The sequence below is a fragment of the Miscanthus floridulus genome, chromosome 19 (assembly GCF_019320115.1).
Source record: "Miscanthus floridulus cultivar M001 chromosome 19, ASM1932011v1, whole genome shotgun sequence".
NCBI classification, from domain to species: Eukaryota; Viridiplantae; Streptophyta; class Magnoliopsida; order Poales; family Poaceae; genus Miscanthus; species Miscanthus floridulus.
In genome coordinates this window covers 91067255-91075148 of record NC_089598.1, presented here as the reverse complement: position 1 = coordinate 91075148, position 7894 = coordinate 91067255, and positions in this window count along the sequence as shown.

Genomic DNA, 7894 nt, shown 5'->3' with positions numbered 1-7894 from the left:
GACGGTTTGCCTTCCCGAAGCGACCGGACTCTTTTCCCGCAGAGGGGACGTAGACCAGGAAAATCTCTTCTCTAATCCGTCTGGGCCCATAATGACCGGGGGTCAGCCCAAACCAACTCAATGGCCGCCCCAACGAAGGATGGGCCCGCGAGAAACCAGAACTCAAAGACGCAAGTGTCACCATGGCCTTGATCCGTAGTCAGGACCCAGCTAGGCCAGAACTGAGTAAAATTCCCGCGAACGGAATACCACGATTCCCTTAAAAATATCCCGTCGACAAAAAACCAAGTTCTTCAACCTTACCCATGAAGGGTTCGATACTACCCCCCGGGCGACTCTGCTTGAGTCACCCAAGGGCTCGAGGGCTACACCCATCGGGTGCGCTCGCGCGCACCCTCTGGCAAATTAACTCCAACGAAATTGAAAACACCCCCCGGACAATTCTGTCTGAATTGCCCAAGGGGTCGGGGGCTACTGTCGGGGACCTAACACCAGGGTACCCCAGGAGGTGGAACCGATAGCCATCGAACGTTAAAAACTTCTGGACGGACAAGGGCGCTGCTGCGTTTCTTGCCCGATTGACGGGAGTTCGGTTCCACCTCGCCCGACGCCTTTGGGCCAGCTCTACCTCGCCTGAGGGTTTAGGGATAGACTCCGCCTCGCCCAACCCCCGAGGGCCAGGCTCGGTCTCGCTCGAGGGATAAGGGCCAGCTCTGCCTTGCCCAAGAGCTTAGGGATTGACTCCGCCTCGCCCGACCCCCGAGGGATGGGCTCGGTCTCGCCCGAGGGATAAGGACTGGACTCCGCCTCGCCCAACGTCCGAGGATGAACCTCGCCTCACTCGATGTCTAAGGACTAGTTTTGTCTTGCCTGACAACCTCTCACTATTCCCTCATGATGATAGGTGCGGGGTAGGACAAGATGTTCGGGTCAACCGCGGCTTCAAGGACCATACCCTGTGCCCCGGTAGGAAAAGTACTGCCAGGGAACGACGGGATGGGTGCTCTAGACCCTCCCAGACATAGCAGAATCTGAAAAGTGTTGCAGGTGCGTGCCCTTCGCCCTATAGAGTTGTAGGCGCCGCCTTCGGCTCTAGGACACGGAACCCGACGTAGATATGCGACAACCACTATGGTCCAGGAAAGGACTCGCGTCCTCCACAAATGACGGATGTACGGTCACCACGTTATGATCACAGGGGAGTGGCATCCGCTTCCCGGCCCCTCAGGTCCACCAGATCGGAGAGCTCGCTTCAGCCTCCGGACGCCCTCTCCAATCGGAAGACCTTGCCCACAGTGCTACTCTGGACCCTGACCCCACGTCCCTCCGACAGGGACTCATAGGAACCAAAATGTGGCAGAACCACCCGAAATAGCGTACTTACGGAGGCGCTCGTCTTCCACCAGACACTAAGCACCCCGAAAGCCACTACCGCGAGCGGTATCTGTCGGACACACCCCGAGGGAGAGCCCGAAAGATCCACATTTTTCCCCAAGGATCCAATAATGAAAATGAGTTACAACACAAGTCCATCTCATACATTAGAGTTTCTGAAAAGTACATTATTACAATACCAAATTCAGAGTTCGGAATGATAAACAGCGGAATATTAAAAGATAACATCTAGCGATAAGATAACGAGGATTTCGTCTGAGCCCACCAGAAGAATCCTCCACACAAGGTACTCCTCAAGCTTCACCTGCAACAGGGGTAAATAACCCTGAGTACACAATGTACTCGCAAGACTTATCCGATAGTGGGAATACTCTCCCGACTCCAAGGAATATGCTAGGCTTTATGGTTGCTGGTTTTCTTTTAGCCAAAAGCAGTACTAATAGTGAGTCCTTATTGATATATTATTATTATCAGCCGTATTAAGTTTTTATCTAGTCAAGTTATATAAGCACCTGTGCTACTTTCAAGCAAGAGTTGAGCAATTGATATTGTTTCTTCTCCTTTTCCACTTCCAGTTCTTACTACGGTGCTAAACCACAGACAAGCCGTACCGGATAACCCGGCGATTCGCGAATCAATGTGCCCAGCTGGGTGCCCCGAAGACACACGCCCCGCTTGTACCCCAGGCACAAGCAGGACTAACCCACCACTCTCCTGTCCCGGGTGTCCAGGTCCCCGTCCAAACTTGGACTCCAAGCCCCCGCCTCTAAGTCCCAGACTTAGTGCGGTGCAAGGACCTCCACCACCTCCTCTTCCCATCAGTCGGTCCGGAAAGAGCCGGATCTGCGACAAGAGAGCAGCAAGCCTTCCCTACGCTCATACCCAAGTATGTGCTCGGGACAATAATCTGTGACTTGCCTAGAGTCATGTGTAACGACCGGTCCTTAATCGACACAGACAGGGAAAAAGTGTAACCGGGCTATGCCCTGTTGGCCGCAGGACACAACCCCTCACACCCACCAGTACCAAATCCACATCCCTGTCCGGTCACCATTTTCCTTTCCATTATTTCATCATGATATCATAGTTTAATCACCTATTTGCGAGTAACGACAGGTTACTCTCGCAACCGACATCCTGAGCATAGCAGCTACTCGACCTGTACTAGTAGGACTCATGGTGGATATATTTATGCATGTAGATTTCATAAAATGCCTGTAACGTAAATGCATATCATATAAATATATTCAGTGATCATTTAAAAATAGAGGTTATGCACCGGGGCTTGCCTTGGGCAGGTGCCGAGTCAGCAAAGTCAGTACCAACAGGCTCCTGGTCTCCCTCCTGTGTGAAAAGCTCCTCCTCGTACTCCTCGATCACCTCGTCGTACTCCGGATCACCGATGGGTACGAAGTCTACCTATTCGTGATCTACATGAAATGACGATGCAATGATTACACTATGACAACAGCAATTCTCAATGCAAAAGTACCTCTATTACATTACTAAGCGAGGTCTTTCTACTAAAGTCTAAGCTATATACCAGTCCTACTAACATGTATGACCGCGCCCTATATTCATATGATGACTACGGATATTCATACTCCTAATGCCAGTTTACGATAAAGCAAGGATAATAATTACGGCATTAAACGGCTCGTTCTATGGTTACCGTTTTTACAACAAGTATATAAATGCCTAAGGAACCTACGGTAACGATTTCAACGCTAAAGTCATCGTCGGTTTACCACAACAAATCTTGCAATTAAAGATCGATATACCGCTAAGCCCTCTACTTCAAGCTTATGGGCCTACCATCCTAACCACTAATGGGGAACCAACTGTACTAACAGGTAGTCGATATTTCCGTGAACCTAACAAACTTTGTTTCGCTATTTTTGGACAATCATGCAATTTACTACTAATTATTGAAGTTCAGTTCATAACCTAAATAGATAAACAATTTCTAATACAATGAAATGGAGAAAATGAAACCTCCCTGGCCGGCCCACGACGCGCGGCCCGACCCAACTCGCCATCCCGCCCGCGCGCGACAGCAGCCAGGCGCGCGGCCCACACGGAGGCGCGGCCCAGATGGCCAACGGCCCGCGAAGGGGAAAGCCTGCGCGCGCGGTAAAAATGCACGAACACCCCCAACGAACTCAGCATTTACTACGAGCTCTACGGTACTGTTTCGCTACTCTACCGTTTTACACCAGCACCCTCCTACTTCCTCTTCTTCACTGCAAAGAGGTCACTGCCCCCCCCCAGGGCGCGCACCGGCGCGACGGCACGGCACCGGGCGACCACGCCGGCCTCACCTGAACCCCTACAACCTACCTAAGGGGTCGATAGGTACCTGGATAGCACGTAGAAGCTACTGGAGGCGACACGACGAGCAGAGATGCAGGCACAACCTCCCTCCCCGGCGGTGGCTCCTGACCTGCAAGAGCGAGCGCGTTCCCGTGAGCAACATCGAAGGCGAGGCCAGCGCACGAGCTAGCGAGCACTAGGGAGCACTCACCGACACCCCTGCGTTGACAGTTAGGTTGGAGGCGGTCTAAGCAAGGCTGGCCACGTGAGCTCGCGGCGGTGCGGTGATGACCGACGGGGGCACTACCGTGGCGGTGGGGCTGGCCTGCTGCGATGCTAGGACTGAGGTGCGCGGGGTGCTTAGGAGGACATGGCGAGTCTGTGGGTGCACTGAATCGCCACGAGGTGCACTGCGGGACTGGCTCGCCGCTGGAGGGCGTCGGCACGGCCTTATGGACCCAGTGGCGCGGTAGTCCAAAATTGAAGCACAGTGAGTCGAGAATGGCAGCGCGGTGGGGTAGGCTAGACGACCGGCTGTCTAACGGAGCTGCAAGCAAAGCCAATTGGAAAGCGGTGCACCCACTACGGCGAATTGGAAGAAAAGGTCGCGACGGCAAGGGGACAACGGATACAGAGGAGGTCCCGTCGCGGTATGGCTCACCAGCGACGTCAACGCTCGGTACTGACTTGCCTGGCCATGGGGAACCTCAGGGCGTGCTCCCGACAGCCGTTCGCATGGCCGCAGCAGCAAACGACGAAACACGGCATGGCTCGCCTGCGGGTAGTACTAGCCCACGGACACCGCAACGCGACGTCGAGGTGATGGCGAAGCAGGCCGTAGACCAGCGCGCAAGCAGCCAAGGGAGTCCAGGCGTGGTACCAACGTAGCCGCAGGCGACGCGAACGCGGGACCCGGTGGCGACACGGCCACGGTGGCGCAGAGCAAGGCGCGGGCAGAGCACGGCCGCGGTCCGGGCGCCACGCGTCGGTCGGCGAGGCGAGCAGCAGCGAGGCAGAGCGCGCAGGCGGGCAGCAGCAAGGCAGAGGGTCAAGACGTGCGGGGCGTGCGAGTGAACGGCGTCGTCAGCACAGCCGAGCGCGGCAGTGGCTCAGGCCTACGCGACACAGCGCGCTGGCAAGCCGACCGGGGTGGTGACCACGCCCAGCGCTCAGCCAGGTGGTGTGCACGATTTTTAAAGCAGCTAGAAATTACGTACGCCATGTCCCAAACTCTAAGCTAATTGCTCGATGCGACAAGGGGTACACCGAGCCATCACCCACGGTTGCGACATTTCGCTACTCCTTAAGACAATTGTTCCACAACTAATGCCAAAGGTGGCTTCGTCGACCACTTCAAAAACCGCCGCGGAGGGCGTCGTTTTGAAAGGTTTTGCGTCGAAACCCCAAACCCGACCCCCGAGACGTACGCGCTAGCCACCCATGTCATCGACCGTAACTTTTTATCATCATTCCCAAAACGTTTATAACATTTTGTGTTAACAAAATTTTGATTCAGGTAATAAACACGTTATGTGACACGAAACATAACCTTATGCTTTCCATTTCGTAAAAATGTTTCAAAGCCAAGCTTGGATTATAAAGCCTATCATACACCAATGCACATAAATCAGATGCTTACGAAATTATTTCAGCAAAACGTTACAATGTAACACCAGGGTGTTACACAAAAGGCGTGCGGAGCAAGGTTGGGCAAGGCTCATAAGTCAAAACCACTGTACCAGAGTCCATACCCTGCGCGGGACAGTACTCTGTAGCCATCCTGACATTCTACAGTGGCATCGACAGTATTGTAGACGCTTATCATCCTTTCGCACCCACCGGAATAGACAATAAGGCTTGGTAGACGTGAACAACAAGGCTAGGTAGCGTACACACCCAAGACCTCTCACTTGTAAAGCCGTCCCCTTCATCTATAAAAGGGGATGTGCTTCCTCCAACAAAGGGACCGACTTTTGACAACACAACACACACAGTCAAGCTGTTACCAAGCTCTTGGCATCCTTTCGACCCTTCCATCAGAGACTTAGGACCAGTTCCTCTCTCGATCGTTTGTACCCCTACTACGAACTATTTTTCGGTGCTAATAACACGAGCAGCAACAGGGGTATGCCGCAACATGGTCGGATCGACTAGTGGTAGAGGTGGAGCTCGGACGCGAAGGAGGAAGAAGGGAGAGGACATCAACGTGCAAACGGAGATCGAAGGTGTCATGAAGGGATGAATCGGCCTCAATTTTGGAGGGAGGAGGAACAATATCTTAGAGGAATATTTTCTCTTAGGACGCTTCTATATCCTACATGTCTCCAAAACAAACACTAAGATATAAAAGTGGAATATTTGCACGTCATCGATATCTCACTCACGATCCAAACATACTCTAAACTTGTAAACTCGACATACTCACCCCTATACATACACTGCAAAATACTCATTATTTTAAAATGACCCTCAGACTACGAGGACATGGTTTTCTTACTATAAAGGCATACACACATATTAACGAGAGGCTTGCAAATTTAGTATAAATACAAATGGTGAAATGTATACTCCAACTCTGTTTACTATGAGCTCTCTTATTGACTATGGATATCGCTGTTGGAGCGGGAAAGGAGCACGGCCGTGCTACCATACTCCCTCCATGTTCCTAAAAAAGTTGTTTTGGACGGTGACATGGTCTCCAAAGCATAACTTTGACTTCTTATTTTTATAAAAAATATTTATTGAAAAGTGATATATGTATATTTTTATGAAAGTATTTTTCAAGACAAATCTATTAATATGGTTTTCATATTTTCAAACTCAACAACTTAAAAGTTATTCACGATTTATATTGCTAATGATCAACCCAAACTTTTTCTTTTAGGAACATGGAGGGAGTATGGCCTGTGCAAAATTTTTGAATGAACCGGTAGAATATCGTATTAATTTCAATTGATGATAAGGATTAAGGAAGGAAGCATATACAACCTCTGGAGGCGAAAGAAACACTAATATTATATTTGATTTCAGAAATGAGATAAAGTCTTACTACTGGTACAAAGAATGAAGTCAATATTTTACTAAATTTGAAGAATAAATTTATGATGCATTCATCTAAAATAGAGAGATTTCTCAAACCAAACATCTTACCTTGTTCACGGGTTGAAACCAGTGTATTAAATCGTGGGCTTGAAACCAGTGTATTAAATCGTGGGCTGTGCCATTTATATAGCGACTTGCCACCTTAGTAGCCAAACACAGGCTAAATCTTACTATAGCGATTAAATTACATACATTGGAGCAAATAACTAGACCGGATTTATATTGTGTCTAGCAGAATTGTGCCTGATTTTATTTAAATTTTGTCCGTGGGAGTATGCGGCATTGATCAGGTGGCCATCCACTTATTAGTCAGTATACTCGGTAGTCACTGGTTAGCACAGGCAATCAACCAACCCAATAAGGACCTATTCGCTTATCTTATAATTTATCTTTTTCAGTTTATTTTTTTAGCTAAAACAATGTTTTAACGCTCGTTCTGGCAGTTCCAGATTCCGGTCATGGTCACACTCAAAATCGCAGGCGAATACGCATCCATCCATCCCTCTGCCGCACCCGCACGCAGCCCAACCACCTTTGACGTGTGCCGCACTGGTGTTTATCGCAGCGGACACTGGCGACAGCGGTGGACCCGCGAGGATTCCCGGCGCTCCTCCACTGGATCTGGCGGGGCGGCGGGGCAAAACGAAAACGAAGCCAATCCCCCGGAATGTGTGCTCGCCGCAGCCGCGTTGGCGTCGTCGTCTCCCCTGCGTTTGTTTTTCCTAGGAGCACCGGAGCTTCACCGCAGTCCGCACACCATCTTCAACAGGGACAAGCACTTTTCTTGCACCCAAACGCTTGGCCCATGCCATGCCCCAGCGCACGCACTCCCAGAAGGAACCGTCGCGCCTTCCACTATCAGTGAGGACTGGTCTTGGCAGGAATGGCCGGTGATGCTACGGGCCAGTCGCGCAGGGCCATACACCTCGGGTCGGCTGGCTCATCGCCGTCGTGCACTGTTCCAGCTGACTGCAGGTGCATGCGCAGCACAGTGAGTTTTCTACCAGCTCGGTGTCCAGCCAACTGCGGTCATCCCGGAGCTTGTTCGGCTAGCTGTAAAGCCGCTGATGCTGATTTATATGTC